Raw genomic sequence first — 19,571 nt, 5'->3', positions numbered from 1 at the left:
GATGCTATACCTACATCCCCACCCCTATCCTGTGGCTTTGCAATGGGCAGGTCAGATTTGCATTGTTCCAATGTGCTTACAGCTACGGTGGCACACCCCACTGCTGATGTCATGTATACCTCCAAACCACTCCTCGGTGTTGTAGCGCTGCACGGTATGGTACATCCGTAGTCTGGTGGGACGTTTGTGATTCATTATTTCTTACCTCATTTGCATTGCATTGACTACTAATTCATAGCTACCATGCCGAACACTGTCACAGACCCTTAGCAACTTTTGTAGCTTGGTTGTGGTGTACCATGCATACCATTGAGTATTATGGTGAAATCCTGATTTGTATTACATTGCGATTTTATGACATTTGTGTATATTTTCCTCATGTTCCTGTTTGCGCACACATGCCCTGCAGTTGTACTTTGCGTTACTGTGGACATGACATTAAATGTTGTTTTTCAGGTGTTGTGCATCGTTTCTTATGCCATTGGCTGTATATTTAGCCATTGGCATATGTTAACTTAGTAATACATGTGTCTGGTTTGCTCCGATGTTCTGTTTGGCAAAATGTAAAATTTTTTTTGTGGTTTACATTTCTGTGGGCTTACGCTACGCCTGCACCACTTCATGAATCGCTATGTACCTTCATTTGCATGGTGCAGTACTGCGCATGGAGTGATTAGCATACCTGTGCCGAGGGCTGTGCAGATATGGCGTACGCTGGTAGTGCACGTGGAATTGGATCGTACCTGAATCGCTCAGTGGCCATATTTGGCATTATACCACCTACGCTATGCCTGCGCCTGGCGCAAGCTTCATGAATCCCAGGGAATACTTCAAACAGTTTCAGAGATATGATCCTATGTTATTAGGTACCAACAGTAAGCTTGTATTACCATTTGGCTGCTTTTTTTTTGGCATTTCCTTTACAACAGACATGTTCATTTGACTTTTTTTTTCAGACAGAGAAACTTTGTACATATTTAAGCAGTGTCATTAGTATAGTTTCATAAAATCAGAGCTTAAAACTAATCCCAGTTTCTCTGAAAATTTAAAATTTTCTATCATGTTAAATTAGATTATAAAATGTGCATATTTTACTTGTGATGACAGAAATGCACATATTTGAAATTTGATGTTAGGCTTATCATAATTACCATTAGCTCATGGAGTTTGCGTTATATGGCTAGCATCCCAAATTTCTAGTTTTGAGAAATTTAAAAGAAGATTGTGAAACAATGCAAAGATATTGTCTTTTGTAGATAGGTTCCAGTTCAGGGCAGATTTCAGTTATAAGCTGAGAGACTTCAATGCTTCTGTGTCAAATAAAAGTGTAGCTGTTGTTCTCTCAAAATCTAAAAAAATAACGATAATAAATTTCTGTTTAAATGTAATACTTTTATTCTTTTCAGGTGTCACAAAAATCACATACTTTTTTTCACTTAAATTCTAGATGCATTTGAAGTCTTAACTACAGCCCAAGCAACTTTGGTTTGATTAGCAGTTGTCTGAGGCACTCTGACGGAAGGGTGGATGTGACTATCCTAGAGGGAAAGGGTGGGTGCATGTCTGTACATTTCCTGCATTAAATCACTTTGAGCAATTAAGAGGTGTGTGTCGAAGAAGAATAGGTAAGGACATTGGTCGTGTCACCTCAGAGGCAGGACAACATGCCACAGATCCCCATTACACTTCCACCCATAAGGAAGTGCAGGCATGCACAGGGACAAATGGGGATGTAGGGCATAAACAGAAAACCTTAGCAGCAATATGATGCTGCACCCCAGTGGTTTGATCTCCTCACTGTCCCAAGCATGGATCAGAGTAAATCTGGGGGCATACAGGAGTGCCCGGTAGACATAGTGAATGAAAACAGGCATTGGTTGTCACTGCTGATCAGCTGCAGGGAGAGAAAAATCTTGAAAAGAATTTAAGTACAGACTTTTCTTTGCCTTTGAGGCTAGGAACACAACCTATTGTTGTTTGATGAGAAATTCATCCTATAAGAATCCATGGAATGCTCTTGAGAATATGTCATGCTAATTTGGAAATAACAGGTGTTTATATTCAGGAAACAATGGTAGCCGTAACACAGTCAGTAGATGGTGGACAGTGCACCTGAAAATGGTCAGCAGTAAAAATGGTAAAAGAGTATTAAGTACCATATAATTATGACAGAAAGTAGACAAATGTGTTGTCACATTCATTTAACAATAAATCCAGCACTGGAAATCTTGTGATGGAGGAACCTTTGCCATGTGCATTTAATATATTTTGCAGTGATTGGCTGTCATAATTCAAAAAAAAGAAAAAAAATCAGTGTAACAGTTAGAGAAAATGGTATTTAATATTATTATAATAACAGGTTTTCAAGTAATTATATGAATCATTCTAGTACAATTTTTAACTACAAGCCTAACACAGTTCCTTTCTTAGTCAAAAACTAGTACTCATTCTCTTTGCTTAACATCAATCTAAAACTCTATGACACAATCCTAGATAGCTGTTTTAAAATTGTTGTCAGTCAAATTATCTAAATGTTTTACTTAGGATTCACAGAAGGGAGACAAACCGAAGATAAAAGTATTGTTAGAACTAATTATATATCATAATAAAACTATAATATACCAGTGGCTGCATTTGCACAACATAATAGACATTTGATTGAGTTCATTTTCTCTTTCTTTTATGAAGTGCAACTTTTATGATAAGTATAGCAGTGTTATTCAAGTTTTGTACAAATATGCTTCCCCTTCTTTGGCAGTCATAGGGAATATTTTCTGTACTATTAAGATCTAAACTGGGACTAGGCAAGGATATAACCTAGTACCTTATTTCTTTATTTTATCTAGTGTACCCCTCTCATATCACATTATTGAATATTTAAGCAACATAGGTATTAACATTTGGTACAACAAAAATGAGCATCATGTCTTTTACAAATAATATATTAATAATCCTAAACACACTATCCCTAAGATCTTGAAAATCATGGAGAAATATACTAGAACTTCTAATAGAAATTAAATAATTAGAAATCAAAACTCTTTCAATCTATATTATCTGATATTGAAGATTACAATTATTTATTTCCTAAAATAAATGTATCATTTGATAAACTTTAGTACCTGTGAGTTAAACTTATATCATATTCTGTTACCATTGTTCATCTTAGCTTATGTCAACTAATAAATAATATAATATAACCTCATCTCATGTTCCAAACTCAAATTCAATTTACTTATGCAATAATATGGTATCACGCATCTTACCAAATGGAGTCAGTCAACATTCTTCTCATTAACCTCTTCAGGAACAATAAACCCCTTTACTAGACTCACTGACTCCAAAATTAAAGACTGGTTTCAATTATATAACTTGCAGTTACTTTAACTTTCATCTAGGTTTATTAAGCTGTTTTCCAGTTTCAGATAAGAATAAACCTAATCCATGTAATGCTGTAGTGTGGATTGATACAATACGGTCTCAAGTCAAATATATTTAATTCTGTTTTAAATCAGTTCTCTTTCTTGACAAAAATTAGAAATAATTTGTCTTGTTAACATCCTGTTTATAACTACTTATTCTAGATTTTCAGTTATTACAAAAGAAGCTAGATATAATTAATGATTTATTTATTTGGCAACCTGTGTTATACAACTCAGGTATTACTAAAATGCTTCTCCTTATGGCAAACAATTCCATATGTTCGTCAATGTGTATCTTTCTTGCTTGATAGAAAATTATAATATAATCTCCCACAGTATAAAGGTTTTGAAGTGGAATTTAAAAATGTCAGCTTACTACCTATTAAATGTAATCAGTATTGCCACAATAAAATTAACTTCACTACTTCAGTATGATAATAAATATCACCTTATCGCAATGTAAATTAACTGTCCCAAGGAAAAACAATATTTGTGTTCTCTCCCTACAATACCATTAACAATATTAAATATTACTCAGTAATTCATCTGACAAATTACTAGGACTCTGTTCTAAAATAAATACATATTTTCCCAAATGGGAAATTAATATGGAAGAATGCTTATAATATTTTACTTAACCAAACAAATTTGATCATCAGCAATTAATTTTCCTGTACAATGTATATGCAAATCTCCACATAAGCTAGCTGTAGTGGGCAAATTACCCTGTCATCACTGTTCACTTTGGAATCATAATTCACAGTCATTGAGTTACTACACATGTTTTAGTCTTGTCCATCAGTTAAATCTGTTGGTCCAATATATTAAAGTGTCTTTATAAGGGCCAGTGTATGCATAATATCAAACACTATAAATTGTGTTGTTGCTTTCTACGTATAGCTTTAAATAAGAACTCTACAGAAGGATGTTTGCAATATGTTTAATTTCTTCTTCTTGGGTGATTTTTTGTGACTAAGAACTGGTAAAAAAGAGAATCTATGCAAGCTCTTGACAAAAATTTGTAAAAGATATAAACCAATAGATTAATGAGTGGTTTATTCTGTAACCATGATCCATTGTAATATGTGAGAGTGACATACTTCCTGTTTAAAATATCAATTCTATATCATTGTAAAGTTGCATTTTCCAAGAAATGTTTTGTTTATATTACAGTGTTTGATGTTTACAGATTATATACATTTTAGAAGTTGACTGTAGTAAATATCACAGATTTTAATGTAGCATAACAACAACAACGATATCCTTTTTAGGTCTTGTCTATCAAATTCTAGGTAAAGAAGATAACAGGAAATTGTCACTTAAACTTTAGAGCCTAAGAAATTTCTTATCCTATGTATAATAATTATTTTAGTCATAAGTTTAGAAGATAGGTATTAGGTATTAATTTTTAAAGTGAAATTACACTAATATAAAATTCAAATTACATACTTACAAAATTTTAAGAATGTGATATTATCTCACAAGACTTCCACTCTGGCAACTAAAATGGGCGTTATAGAAGCTAATTCATTAATCCCAGGTGATTCACATGCATTTAAATGCAACTGCCATCGCAGTTCACATTCCTCAATTTTATTGTGCCATTTACCCCCTCTGGCATTTTTCTCCACTATTTCTAAAATCCCAAATCTATATGCAGTAAATGAGGGGCAAATTAATGTGTGTTTATACAAAGTGTTGTTAACATTGGCAGTTCTTATAGCATACAAGTGTTCATATATCCTTCTTCTAAGAACCCTCTCAGTTTCCCGATGTAAAATCCATTACATCCTTCAAGGATATAGACAATAGGCAAGATGGGGCTGAACTTTATTGGAGAAAACTGGTAAAGGAACCAATGTATTGTGAGCAAATAACTACAGAGGGAAAGATGGTAGAATGGGAAGATGCCAGAATTGATTTGGACTGCAGGTTAGAGAGTGCCTTCCTTATCATGGATTGATATGAGCATATAGGCAAAGAGAAAGAAATAGGGGGGTCCTAAACAAAAGACCAGCACTGGTAGAGTTTTTAGTAGAATCTAGAAAAGAAACTGCTATTAAAAGGGATAATTAGTAGAGCATATAAAATATTGCATGATAACTATAAGAATCAATCAGAAAAGGTTAGCAAGGATTGGATAAAAATTGGATAAGCAATTCACAAAAAAACAATTGGAGTATATATGTGTATCTCCCAAATATGCAACAAAATCTAGAAGATTTAGGATTTTTGCGTTGAAGTGTTTACATAGATATTTTTATACCCCAGGGAGACTCCAGATAATTTTTCCTTAGGTAGATAGCAAATGTTGGAGGTATGATGGGGAAGAAAGAAGTAATTGGGAACATATTTTCTGGGAGTGCAGTGAGTTGGCAGACTTTAAGGATTCACTGCAGGATGCACTGTCGGGGATGCTGGATGGGCAGACTGGTGTGATAAAGAAGATGCGTTTTTTGAGCTATGACACAGAATGAGAATTGGCTAGACATGGTAAGGCCTTGTTGTCTCCAGTTATGGTGGCTGCCAAAAGAGAAATTACTGGAAAATGGAAATCAAAATCTAAACCAACTATATTAGAACTAGTGAATATATAACAGAGATAAAATAACTGGAACTGAGATCTTTAGAAAAAGGTAGGAGCAAACTACGTATGAGAAATGTGGAAACAGTACCTACATGGGAGGTATGTGGTTTAAAAGAAGGCAGGACTTAAATGAGCCATGTAACGTTTGACTGAAAATAATTGAGTAGATTATAAGTGATGTACAATGTTTGCAACTGGGAGTGTGTCAGTATGGTTTGTGATGTAAAATGCTTGAAACTAGGAGTGTGCCAGTGTGGTTTGTTTTCATTTATATAAATGTATGATTCCTTATGTCATAAGTGATGGTTTAATAAAGATGCTTCTCGTTTAAAAAAGGGGGCAGGAATTGAATGATTTATGTAATGTTGCTTAGGTCATGTGACCTACAGCAATACATGTGAAGCATAATGTTTGCTAATTTTAACTTAATGCAATTTTGATTACTTTTTTATAAATGTAAATGTGCCCGTCACAAGTGATAATTCAAAAAAGGTTATAGACATGCTAGTAAGACAACTAAACTTGGAAGAAGGAAGTTACACCTTTTTTGGTAGAATGACAGAGGCAGAGGAAAACAAAATTAAAGAGGGAAGGAATAATGAATACAGACTATAAGAAATCTGCAAGGATTAATCTGTGATAAGCTTTGTTTGAACAGAGAAACCAGGCAGATGTTTCCTCTTTCCCCTTTATTTACAAAATAGTTAGAACAACTGGCAAAGACAATAAGGGACTCAGAAATTCAATTATATAATTGATATGATATTTGAACAGTAGGCTTTATTTGCAGATGATATTATTTTGTACATGATGGAACCAGAAAAGGACATTTCAGTGCTGTGGAACATTTTGAGACAGTTTCAAGTTCTTTTGGAATATAAAATTAATGAGGATAAAATAAAGGCTATAGTTGTACACTATGTACTCACACATGAATTGGGACAGCAGTACTCATATTTATGGGGACACAATACAATTAAGTATTTACGAGTATGGATTAAAAAGGATTCCATTAAGGCAACTAAGGGTTTGTGGGAAGAGACTTAAAAGATAATATAAAACTGATAATCTAGAAGCTTTTGCATATGGAAATGGATTGCAAGATAAAGCAGTACAGTTTTATAGTTTAGTTTTATACACAGGTCAAGCATATTTTTATCAACCAGAGGAGAAGTTGTATATAGTAATTAATAAATTAAACGCCAAATCTCAGGCTGAGGAAACAGTCAGAAATCAGATAAACTTATTTACGCATTTCGTTCAATTTTATTATCACTTGAACTTCATCAGAAATGTTAATGAAACTTCTTGACCTGTTTAAATACAGATTCATTATAGTCATATGACTTACTTCTTCCTGTAATCAATTACAAATTAAAACGGAAATGTATCTAAATTGATATATCATCCTAGACATCAAAATAAACTCAGAAAGTTAACCAAACACATCATATATTTGAAAGGTATAAACAAAACTATCTATACAAAGGGCCACTACACTTGTAAGACACAATGTGTAGTGTACATTGGAGTGTGTGACACATGTGGACACTTTTATATAGGTAAAACTCTTAGAACTCTAAAAAAGCGTATTTATGAACATCAATTAGCTATTAAAAAGAAGGACCGATCAAACGCTTCAGCTAGACATGCTTCATCTTGTGACAATTTTAAGAAGTTTAGATTTTCTGTACTTGAAAAAATTAGTGAATCACAATTTTCAGGAAACTTCAAAGTAAAACTAGAATGTCATGAGGCTATGTGGCAGATCTTGTTAAATGCAGATGAGCCTCCAGGGCTAAATGATGTTATTAACATCAAATGTTTTTTACAAGCACAAAGTCTATAATGGTTTTACCAGTATATTGTTCAAAAAGTTTAGAGATTCAAATGTGAACATTATCACTTATTTGTTTGGTTAACTTTCTGAGTTTATTTTGATGTCTAGGATGATATATCAATTTAGATACATTTCCATTTTAATTTGTAATTGATTACAGGAAGAAGTAAGTCATATGACTATAATGAATCTGTATTTAAACAGGTCAAGAAGTTTCATTAACATTTCTGATGAAGTTCAAGTGATAATAAAATTGAACGAAACGTGTAAATAAGTTTATCTGATTTCTGACTGTTTGTTTCCTCAGCCTGAGATTTTGCGTTTATTTTATCTGTTTTTTTGTGTTTCGTGGTCTTTTTAAAGTAGTACTTTTGGCCTGATCATGGCAGAGGATGACTCTAGTCAAGAAGCGTTGCTCAACTTATCTGTTTATCCTGTACCCGAGTCGGGAAACACGCTCCATGAGCTAATTAGCTCTATTGTAAAAGAAGCAGTTAATGCAGCTTTGGCCCGGCAGAAGGGAGGCGGGAATGTGTCTTCCACAGCATCTTCAAACAGTCCAGTTAGTAATCGAGGTGATTTGCTCACTTCGGGGGCTAGAGGTGACTGTGGCTGTGAGCAAGTTAGTGAGAACGTTACAAGCTTGGTTTCTTCGGCAGAAAATCCGTCTACGACCAAACAAATGGATTATCCAAGAAGTAACGACAAGGTTTTTGAACAAACCTTTCGCAAAACAGCTAATCCTTTTCACATCACTGTGGAAGTTAATGAATTGAAACAAGTAAGTGATAAAAATGTTCCGTCGGTTTCCGACGCTACTTTGACTTGTAAAAAAGACATTTTTCTTTTGGAGAAGTTGTGCACTAAGTGCGTGTCTCTACAAAATGAGATTTTTTATTTAGATGAGTGTGTACGCTTGGAACGTGTGCCGTTTGGATTGAGAAGTTACAAATTCCCAAATTGTGCTACTGAAGGTGACATTTTGTACAAAAAATGCGTTGAGATTTTTAACAACGTCGGTTTGGCATTTATGAAAGTGCTAGCCGAGCACTACAGGGCAGAATTAGTTAAATTAAGACAACAAGTGGAATCATTAGATAACAACATCAGGGCTTCTGAAGTTTTTGATAACTTTTCAACATTGTATTATGGCATTAATGCTAAACTGGATAGATTACGGGCTTCCATCATTGAAAGGAAGCAGAAAAAGCTAAAGAGAGACTTGGCAGCATATCGTGACAACAAAGCATATCCGCTCAAAAAGAAAAGGGGTAAATTATCAGACATTGAGTCCAGTAACACTTGTATTGATTCGGACAACAACAGTGATATTCCAACTAACAAGGATATACAACTTCAAGTTCTTTGTTCACCTGTTATTGTCACAAATAACGAAGTGCAAAATAAGTCTTATGAAACTGCAAAGGCAAATACATCTTTTGCACAAGCAGTTTCTTCTGGGAACAAATCTGGCCATTTTCTAAAAGACAAAGTAGGGAACATCAAGATACTGAGAAGGTCTGGAAGAGTCCAGACAAGGAACAAAGGGAAAGACAAGAACCGGAAGAAGAATTAAATTACAACATTGTTATTGTAAATTTGACTGGTGAAATATTGCCTAATGAGGTACTTACAGTACTTCAAAAGGGTTTCTCATTTGTTCCTTCAAATAATGTGAACATTTGTAAGTTAATTGTAGACTTAAAATTATACCTACGGAAGCTGAATCTCAAGTTCATTTTTGATGGTATGACTAAAATTGATATTGGTGAAGAAAAATTTATGAAAAAAAGTACTTTCAATCCATTGCTAAATTCAACTTTAAATGTGTTTGGAAAATTGTGTGAACAAGATTTTAGAAAGCTGAACAAGTGTAAAAAACATTACAGTTCTAATTTAACTGAAGCTGAGTTTAGAGCTTTAAATTATATGGCCAACAAAAAAGAATGGCGTATAATGAAAGCTGATAAAGGGGGCACTTTAGTAATAATGAAGTCTGAGGACTACATTGCATCAATGAATGAAATGTTAGATGACCCCAATAGTTACAAAATAGTTAACAAAGACTTTATAGTCAAAAGTTTCAGTAAAATTGATGTATTACTATTTGATCTGTTCACACAAGGTAACATTGATAACATCACATATGATTTCTTGTGTATTGAATATCCCAAGATAGCTACCTTTTTTGGAATACCTAAACTACACAAACAGGTCAATAATATACCATTTAGACCTATAGTTTCAGCAAGTCATTCTAAGACCGAGAGTATCTCTATTTGGTTAGATAAACATCTGAACCCTATTGTTCAAAATACAAAGTCTTATCTTAGAGACTCTTGGCATTTGCTGGAACTATTAAGTGAATTTAACATCTGCGGTAACACATTTAGTTTTGCAACCTTAGATGTTAAATCACTTTACACTAGTATTGACCAGACTATTGGTGTTGAATATCTAAGGGAATATTTAAGTGGATACACAGACACAAACAATGATTTAGTTAACACTATATGTGTTTTAATGGATATAGTACTAGAAAATAACTTTTTTGTTTTTGAAGAGAGATTTTTTCAGCAAACATCAGGGGTAGCAATGGGGTCAAGGGTAGCCCCAAGTTTTGCAAACTTAGTGATGACTATGTGGGAGATCAAGTTCTTACATCCACATCCATCAAGTTCTCGTATTCTCTTTTATAAGAGATACATTGATGACTTGATTTTTTTGTGGAATGGTGACTTTGACTCCTTTGTTAAGTTTGTTGATGATTTAAACAAGTCTACTAACTTTCTGAAATTCACTATAGGTCACTTCGGTGCTGACATCAACTTTTTGGACATTCACTTAGGTTTAAATGATGATAAATCTAAATTTGAAAGCGACATTTATAGGAAGCCTACTTTTGTGAACCAGTATTTACATCACGACAGTTTACACCCCGAATTTATGAAGCGAGGTGTTGTCAAAGGACAACTGATTAGACTGAGTAGATTAACTAGTAGAGATGAAATGTTTTTTACTGAGATTGATAAATTGCATAACTTTTTTCTTGATAGAGGTTATGGCAATAGTTGGTTAAGAGACATTCAGAAAGAAGTAGTTATCTTGAGAACAGACAAAGCTTGTCCGATTTTACGTAAATCTTCAAAGATACACAATATTTTAGACATAGCTAGTACTACTACAGTTTGTGAATACAAATTGGCTTTTCCTATTCCTATTTCTAATGAAATGTCGACAATTAAGAACATTTTACTAAACAACTGGAAAGTTGTTTTGGGTAATAAAGACCTAAGTTCCATTATAGGCAAGATTCCATCTTTCATATATAAAAAAAAACTGTCAACATCAAGAGTATCATAGAGAAAGTTAAGGTGTCCAAAGTGGAAGCAGTCAAGCAAGGGACATTCCCATGCAACCAATGTAAACAATGTAGGTTTATTTCAGGTAGTAACATCATATATTTGAAAGGTATAAACAAAACTATCTATACAAAGGGCCACTACACTTGTAAGACACAATGTGTAGTGTACATTGGAGTGTGTGACACATGTGGACACTTTTATATAGGTAAAACTCTTAGAACTCTAAAAAAGCGTATTTATGAACATCAATTAGCTATTAAAAAGAAGGACAGATCAAACGCTTCAGCTAGACATGCTTCATCTTGTGACAATTTTAAGAAGTTTAGATTTTCTGTACTTGAAAAAAATTAGTGAATCACAATTTTCAGGAAACTTCAAAGTAAAACTAGAATGTCATGAGGCTATGTGGCAGATCTTGTTAAATGCAGATGAGCCTCCAGGGCTAAATGATGTTATTAACATCAAATGTTTTTTACAAGCACAAAGTCTATAATGGTTTTACCAGTATATTGTTCAAAAAGTTTAGAGATTCAAATGTGAACATTATCACTTATTTGTTTGGTTAACTTTCTGAGTTTATTTTGATGTCTAGGATGATATATAAATTTAGATACATTTCCGTTTTAATTTGTAATTGATTACAGGAAGAAGTAAGTCATATGACTATAATGAATCTGTATTTAAACAGGTCAAGAAGTTTCATTAACATTTCTGATGAAGTTCAAGTGATAATAAAATTGAACAAAACGCGTAAATAAGTTTATCTGATTTCTGACTGTTTGTTTCCTCAGCCTGAGATTTGGCATTTATTTTATCTGGTTTTTGTGTTTCGTGGTCTTTTTAAAGTAATTAATAAATAGTTGAAGAATTTTATCTGGGGGGAAAAGGGGAAAGAGTCAAGTGAGATAAGTTTATCCTTGCAATAGAACAAGGAGGTTTAAGACTACCTGATTTGAAGGGATATTTAAGAGTTATATAGCTAAGGCTCTTATACATAAGACAAGCAAAAAGCCACAATTCAAAGTGGAAAGGGGTGATGATGATAAAGTGTGGGGGGGCAATTTTGCATGTAGATCTTTAAGGAGAATAACAGCATTCATATGGAGTGTTGTATTCATGGAGAGGCAGAGAGTATGCTGAGAACTTAGCCAACACAGTGATGAAGGAAGGAAGGAAATGCTGCCAGTGGAGATGACTGTAAATGGGGGTGAAAGAATATGCAAGAGGGGGCTGGAATTTACTGGGGGAAGTTGGCAGAGGAAATAAGGTATTGGGAGCAGATAGACAGAGTGGTAGTAGAGTGGGAAGAGGCCAAGACGATGTTTGGACTGCAGGCTGGGGATTGCCATTCCTATCAGGGACTGATGTCAGAGCATGGACAGGGAGAGGGGGGATATGGGAATCCTAAATGAAAAACCTGCACTTGTTGCGTTTTTAGTTGAATCTAGAACAGAGGCTGCTGTTAAGGAGAGGGGCGATTAGTGGGGCATATAAAATATTGCAGAATTTGTGAATCAATCAGAGTGTGTCAGAGAAAACTGGGAAGAGAGACTGAATAAGCAATTTGAAGGGAAACAATAGGATGACATATGTATGGCTCCTGGGTATGTGACAGAGTCTCAGAAGATTTGGCAGTTTTGAGTGGAAGTGTTTGAATAAATCATTTTGCACTCCAGGCAGGCTCCAGGAAGTTTTCCATGGGTGGATGGCAGGTGCTGGAGGTATGAGGGTGAGGAAAGAGGTAATTGAGTGCATGTGTTCTCAAAGTGTAATCGGTTGGCAGACTTTGAGAATTCCCTTTGGAGTGCTCTGTCAGGAATGAGAACAAATGATTGTAACTAGAGAGGTGTGTTTTTGGGGGGCGTGGGTACAGGATATGAATTGCCTGGATATAGTAGGGCATTGTTGAGTCTGGTTCTGGTGGTTGCCAGGGAGGCAACTGCAAGAGAATGGAGGTCAAAACCCAGGCCAACTGTACTTGAAGTGGTGAATATTGTAGAAGAGATAAAAAATAGTAAGTGGGATCACTAGAAAAGAATATGAGTAAATTACATGGAAAATGGAAACTGTGAGAACAATACATTTGGAGAAATGCTTTGGAGGATGAATGAAGTCTAAGAGAAGGTAGGAATAAAACAATTTAAGTAATGTTGGACTGATGATATTGCATAGAATAATATCTGTGATGTATAATGTTTGTAAATGTGAACATGTTAAATCTGGTTTCATTACTTTTACATAATATGTTTGCTTATGTCACAAGTGATAATTTAATAAATGTGTTTCTTTAAAAAAATTAATCTGCAAGGAATAATGAAGGGTGTTACTGATTTTGTAACACTGATGTATGATGAGAAAAGTAAGAAATTAGAGATAAAATAGAGTGATACAAATAAGGAAATAAAAATAGATGTACAAAAAAGAAGTAATGATGAGTGAACTCAGTATGGTAATAAAGGAGGGAAACATAAATATAACAAGGAAAGATGAATAAAGGTATGATTTTTATAAAGATATGCAAGAGGAAGAGAGGAAACACTTTACAGATATTAAAGTAATGACTGAAATAAGACTGGAAATATTAAAAGTGTAGAGTTATAAATGCATTTTCCACAAGAAAGGGTAAATATGATTTGGAAAAAAAAATCACTCTTCAGTAATGCTGTGCAATGTGAAGTGTAAAATGAAAACATTACAGAACATATTTGAAGTAGTTGTTGGCTGTGTACTAGAAGACACACTGTTAGGAATCAAAGGCAAGGATATTAAAGATGTGTATATATGAATATGTGCATATATGTATGGGTGTGTATCTATCTATATATATTTATATCTATATACACACACACATATATGTATATATATATATATATATATACATACACATAAATATATATAGATGTCTCTGAGACTGCTGTACTAACAATTAATACTGAAACAAACTTACTAGGCATGACAATATTTATATATAAACACACGATATGTATACTCACATGCTAGAAGTATTAATAAATAATGCTGAAACAAAGGTATGAAACATGAGAATATTTATGTATACTCACTAGGGTATATTTATGTGTACTCACATGCTAGTGGTATTAATAGATAATGCTGAAATAAAGATAGTGGACCTGACAATATTTATGTATACACACACACATGGGCCTCCTACAAGTGCTCATTTGCTAGTAGTATTAATAAGTAATACTGAAGCAAAGGTACAGGCATGACAACATTTATGTAAACTCACATGAGTCTGCAACAAGTGCTGGAGTGCTAAGGATATTAATAAATAATACTGAAACAAAGTTACCGGACATGACAATATTTATGTATATATATACATGGGTATATTTATGTCTACTCGCATGCTAATAGGATTAATGGATTATGCAGAAACAATCATTGTATTTTTACATGTATTTTTACTTTTATTGTTGGTATGCAATTTGATATTGAAGATTATTATTGCAGAGTTTTTTCAGGTTTTATTTTTGGAACAGTTATATGTGGAATTTTATATTTGTATATTTATATTTATGCGATATTTTACATGTTATTTTAAACTCCTTTGACATGACTCATGATGACTTGTATTTTAATGAGTGTGTTCTGGGGGTTTGTCATCTAATGAAGTCTATCTCAATTCTATTCTAATAGACAGAATTGCTTAATAAGTCATTGCATCTTTTCTGACTACTTTCAAGATGTGTTTTTTTTTTGATTTACTAGCCTGATTTTACTTATCTACTTAGGGATCTCAACACCTGACCCTATTAAACTGTATAGCCATATCAGAGTCCTAATTCTAACCTTAAAATTCCTACCCATTTCCCAACACAAGTTTTCCCTTCTGAACCCTAATATTGGACTCCCTCGTCTTAATCCTAAAATCCCTGACCCCTCCCATAGCCTAATACTCCATTTCCAATCCCTGATCCTAACGTCCTTGATCAATCCTTAAACCAAACTGTTATAAATTATTTTGTATTTTGGCTCTGTCCACTCCAGTAAAATTAATAAGGAATGTATATCATGTGGTCTGATATCTTGAGCTGCACAATCTAAAATACAAGCTGGTGAAGCTGGCATTGTATGACTAGCACTTAGTAGTATAATTTTTTTTTAATTAATGTTATTGCTATTATTGCTGTTATTTATTTATTTATGTATTTATTAACATTTGATACCAGGAAAGTCCAGCTGCTTAGGAGCCCCATTTTCAGTGGAGGCCTGGGGAGAAAAGCTCGAAAGTACTACAAAACATTTTAAGAATAATAATAATTTTGTATTGTTTAAAAATAATACAGTTAACAATTACAGTATAAATAGACCACATTAGACATAATATGAAAACATTGGTTAAGAATAGCTGCAATTTATATGACAATGATTTAATACTTAGATGCAGTTTAGCCAGTTTATAGAAATATTAAAGGTAAGTTAGTATAATACAAACAGGAATTGAAATGTGAAGTGAGAAAAAAGCAGGCATATGGTATATTTAGAAAGAAAGCCAGGAGAGAGAAGTTTATAGAAGTAAGGAAGTGAGTGAAAAATAGAGTAAGGAGATGTAAGGGATGACTAGGTATTTGTCCACATTTTGGAATATAATTTATCCTCATGTTGAGCAAGAACAGATCCAGCTTATGGCTAGGAAGTCTGCGTTTTGTGATTTTGAAGGACGGCTATTAACCTGATGTATAGCAATAAGGAGCTCCAGGCCTTAGCAACATGTACAATTGCAAACATTGACCAGCAGATTTGATAGATTTGTGGACAGGCAGCAGTTTTTTGTCATTGGATCATAATGACCAACTAGGAAAATTGTTGTGAAGAATGTTATTTAGTGCTGGACAAGCAGATGGATTCTGGATAATTTTATAAGTGGTAAGAAGCTGTCTTTGTGTTAGCTGATGGGGTAGTTCCAACCAATTTAGGCTTTTTAGTGCTATACAGCGGTGGGTTCTGAATTGGGTATTTGCTGCAAATTTAGCAACTTTGTTCATGTTTTAATTTTTGTGATGCCTGAAGGTTAGTAAGGATGGCAGCACCATAAAGAAATGTGGGGAGGAGATAAGAAGTGGCAAGTGTAGCTTTAGTTGTGTTGGTGAGAAAGTTTCTGGCTCTATAAAGCATCCACAGTTTTGATGAATTTTTCTTATGCAGTTTTGTATTTGCAGGTTAAATGCAAGATGATCATCCACTATCACCCCCCAATAATTTACTATGAGAAGTGACTTCAATGGTTGTATTATCAAAAGAGAACACTTTAATTTTGTTTTTTCATGGGAGAGGGTTTGGTCAAAAAAATAGCAGTTTGTTTATTTTTAGGGTTGAGCATGAGTTGTGAGTTACAAAGTCATGTTTCAGTTCCTGTTAAAGTTTTCTGAGTACTTTTTTTGAAGGTGTGCCATGTTGTCAGATGTGCAAATGAGTGTGGAGTCATCTGCGTACTGTATTAGGGAGGCCTGTTGTGTGGATGTGTGGAGGGTGTTGGTGAGAATGTTAAAGAAGAGGGAACCAAGGATAGAGCTTTGTGGTACACTGGTGGGGACTAGGAGGAATGGAGAGAAGGTGGAGTGCCATTTTACTGACTGATACCTATTAGATAGGTAGCTTTTGAACCATAGAAGGGTGGGCTGAGAGAGATCTAATGAGAATATTTGAAGTAGAAGTCTGCTGTGGCTGTGTTGAAGGCTTTAGATAAGTCTAGAAATAAGGAGAAGGCTAGTTTGCTGTTACCTCTGGCTTTGCTGACCATACCTATATAGGTTAGAAGTGTAGTGTTAGTATTATGGGAAGGACAGAAGCCATGCTATGTGTGGGGATAGGAGTTCTTCCTGCCCAAGATAGTTTAGCAATTGTTTTTGAATACATTTGTTCAAGTATTTTGGAGGGGAGGATAAAATTGCTATAGGTCTAAAGTGAGTAATGTCTGTTGAGTTTCCTGCTTTTGTGCATAGGGATAATGTGACTTTTTCCAGAGAGATGGAATATGGGACTCCTTGACTAATCTATTTATAAGGATTGAGACAGGTTAGGAAATTATATTGGCTGCTAGTTTAATCTATTCACTTGTAAGGTAATCAGCTGGAGGAGAACCTGGTTTGAGTTTGTTTAACAGTAGTTTGATATACGATGTAGCTCAAGGTTTGAAGATGAAAGTGGATGTGGTTATACATGGTTGCTGGGCAGGGTTAGGATTAGATGTTGGGGAATCATTGGTTAGAGATATTATACTATCTATTAAATAAGAGTTGAAGTGTATTTGTGGTTTTGAATGAGGAGTTATTTGGAAAGGGGTTATAGTTGAATTTATTGCCGGGATGCAAGATCTCTTTAATGGCTGTCCAGGATTTTCAGGGTTGTGTTTGCTATTATTCTGAAAGTTATTATAGTATAGTTTTTTTGTCATCATTAATTTGCTTTTTAGTACAATTGTGAAACATTCTGAAGTTTCAAGATATTATGGCGTTTCAGATTTTTGCCATTCTTTTTCTCTATCCTGCATTAGTGTTTTATTCTAGTTGGATAGCCAAATTGCATTATTTGTTTTCAGTCTGTTCCTGTTTGGTGGTGCAGAGCTAATTAGGATATTCAGGAAATCTGTACTGAATTCATTTACAGCATCATCTAAGGGTAGGATTTTTAGGAAGTTCCAGTTAATAGATGATAGGTTAGTAATGAACATTTCTGGATTCAGCTTGGAAAGATTGCATGTTGTTTTATAGACATGCTGTTTAAGTGGACGTATGAGGTGTCTGGTTTCTCTATTTTTTAAATTTCTCTAAGTCATTTGGGTTTCTAATACGATGGTGGGAATGGACCCCATTCATAACTGAAAGTATTATTAAAGTTCATGAAATTAATATTGTTTCAATCACTATTTGCAAGAAGTGCTTTTCACAGCACTCACAATGTGCACAGTAATGACTCCTTCTCAAATTAGTACGGAGTTGCATGTATCTGTAACTTATCTAAATAAAATTGCAAATTCTTTTTTATAAGGCCCATTGATCCTATTACTATTGGAACTGTCTGGGTATTGTTCATCCACATTGCCATTGTTTTTGCCTGCAAATCCTGATATTTTATGACTTTGTGTCTCTCTGTACATAAGACACCATAGTCACTGGGTGTAGCAATTTCAATGATCAATGCAACTTTTGTCTTCTTTTCATGGACTACTATATCTGGTTTTCTCACATCTATTTGGTAATGGATGATCCCATGTGATATAAACTTCATAACTAATGTCTAATGTCTTTCATCTTTTCCCGGTTAGGGGTCGCCACAGCGGAACTCCGGTCAGCTAATGATTGGCAGTGGATTTTTTTTTTATGGTGCTGAGTTGCCAGCCTGACGCCCAGCCTTCAAAGAAGGCACATCCATTCATGCACGCACCTACCTGCATGTCTTTAAATGTCACTCGACTGTGGGGAAAACATGCAGACTCCACACAGAAGGCGCTCTAGCTGAGAATCGAACAGGAGAACCTCTTGCTGTGAGGTGACAACGCTAACCGCTGCACCACCGCGGCTCCAATAAACTTCATATTTTTCTGTTATACTTTGTGGCTCATGTTTCCAGTGTTTTTTAACTATTTCAGTATTATAATGTTTGCACAATCCTCAATGGAACAGTCTTAACACATTATTATGTCTTTCAGTATACAGTCTTTCTGCCATTAGTATATTACAACCAGCAAAATGATGTGTGACTGTTTCTGGTTCTGTTTTACAAAACTTACAATTGTCTGTTTTTTCCACATGTTTAATGGACTTTGGAAACCATTGAGTAGGTAGCCCACGGTCTTGGGTTGCCAATATTAACCTTTCATCTTTTGGTTTAAATTCACCTTTCCTTAACCATTCCTGCATTTGCTTCTGATCAACATGAGTTTGTTTCAAGAGTTTTCTATACTTACAACTATACTTATGCATTTTCCAAATTTCTTGCCTTCTCATCTGATCCTTCATCTTATATTCTTTATTTTGTTTTTTGGCACATTCAGTTGCTGCCTGATTTTTATCTACTTCTAGTTTGATTTCTATTCCTGCTTGACACTGATATGCTTCTGCTAAACTAAGCAGGGTAGTCATCTTAGACTTATTTTCTTCATGTTTTAAACTTTTCATTACATTTGGGTCTTGGGAGGTCAGCAAATATGTATGCAGCCCTACAATTGTAGATCTATACATGTAATCAATTTTGAGGAAGCCCATATCTCCTCCAGAACAGAGAATATATAAACTTAGTATACACTGATTCTTATAAATCATTTCACAAGCATGAAACATCCTGCTTGTTTTTATGTCCAACTGATCATACACCTTTTGGGGCCAGTCAATCAC

Source organism: Protopterus annectens, chromosome 8.part0 (genome assembly GCF_019279795.1).
Source record: "Protopterus annectens isolate FY-2018-M chromosome 8.part0, PAN1.0, whole genome shotgun sequence".
NCBI lineage: Eukaryota > Metazoa > Chordata > Ceratodontiformes > Protopteridae > Protopterus > Protopterus annectens.
The sequence above is the reverse complement of the archived record's forward strand: the minus strand, read 5'-3'. Positions refer to the sequence as shown.